We start from the raw sequence: 1,045 nt of genomic DNA, 5'->3' as shown, positions 1-1,045 counted from the left end.
GTGTCCTACACATCCAAAAGCTGGAGGTGGGAGGTGTTTGGGAATAGGACCCACTCCTGTGAATGCAGTACTTAGGGACATGGTTTAGTAGGCATGGGTGACAGGCTGATGGTTGGACTTGATGATCTTAGAGGTCTTTTCCAACCTTGATGATTCTATGATTCTATGAGTATAGGTCAGGAAAAAGAACTGAGGGGAATTCTGATGTCAACCCACAAAAGCAGTGGGGCTATAAGGGGTGGTCCCATGTGGAGCCAGGACCTGGACTCGATTATCGTTGTGGGATCCTTCCAACTTGGGATATTCTGATGCTATGATGAGGGATTTTATGCAGGGGTTGCAAAGCCAGCTTGAAACACACACACACCCTTTTTCTCCAAAAAGAGAAAAAAGCCATATTTCTTTAGTGGGGTCAGGCAAAAAGCCCCATTCCTTTTGAGGGGTCGCTCCAGAATTAAGTTCACAACGGAATAAAGGGAAGGGGCGGGGGGGTCTATCAGCTCAGGAGTCGCCCAGCGGAGCACAAGTCCTGCCTCCTTCCTCCTTCTCCTCCTCCTCCTCCCAGATGTTCCCTTGTGTGCAGCCATCTGTTGAGCTCCCTCCTCCCTCCTCCTGCGGGGAAGGGGGCAGCCCGCCTGCCCGGCCAGCTGCACGCCTCGGCGGCGGCGGAGGAGGAGGAGGAGGAGGAGGGAGGAAGGAGCCTCCCGGCCCCCAGGCTGTGCTGCTGCCGGCTCCCCGCCGTGGGAACCGGCGCTGCGTGCCCGTAGGAGTGGGAACCGATCCCGGTCCCGGTGAGTGCAGCCCCCATCCTCTCCCCACACATTGCTGCGGGATGGGGGGAGGATCACCCATCCCAAATTCTCTATTTTTGAGGGGGGAGGGAGGGAGTGAGTAAGGAGGGCTGAGCCGCCCCGGGGAGGTGGGGATGCGCTGAGACGGGCGGGGGGAGATCGATGCGGACCCTCCCCGACCCCCCCTTCGCCGTCCGCAGTGTCTCCGAGTGGGGAAACTTTTGCGGTGCGTTGAGTTGTTTTTTTTTTTTTTT

At 57.2% G+C, this 1,045-nt stretch overlaps 1 protein-coding gene across 1 annotated transcript in view; it reads left to right on the top strand.

Annotated features, from left to right (window-relative positions):
- The window catches only part of TSKU (tsukushi, small leucine rich proteoglycan), a 17,132-nt gene continuing 16,640 nt past the window's right edge, over positions 554-1,045 (top strand). Inside the window, exon 1 of the mRNA XM_021383336.1 lies at positions 554-791. The gene's annotated coding sequence lies outside the window, so the exon portion shown is untranslated. The remainder of the gene's footprint in view (positions 792-1,045) is intronic.

This window comes from Numida meleagris, chromosome 1 (genome assembly GCF_002078875.1).
Source record: "Numida meleagris isolate 19003 breed g44 Domestic line chromosome 1, NumMel1.0, whole genome shotgun sequence".
NCBI lineage: Eukaryota > Metazoa > Chordata > Aves > Galliformes > Numididae > Numida > Numida meleagris.
Note: the sequence above shows the minus strand (reverse complement) of the source record. Positions and strands in the feature narration are given on the sequence as shown.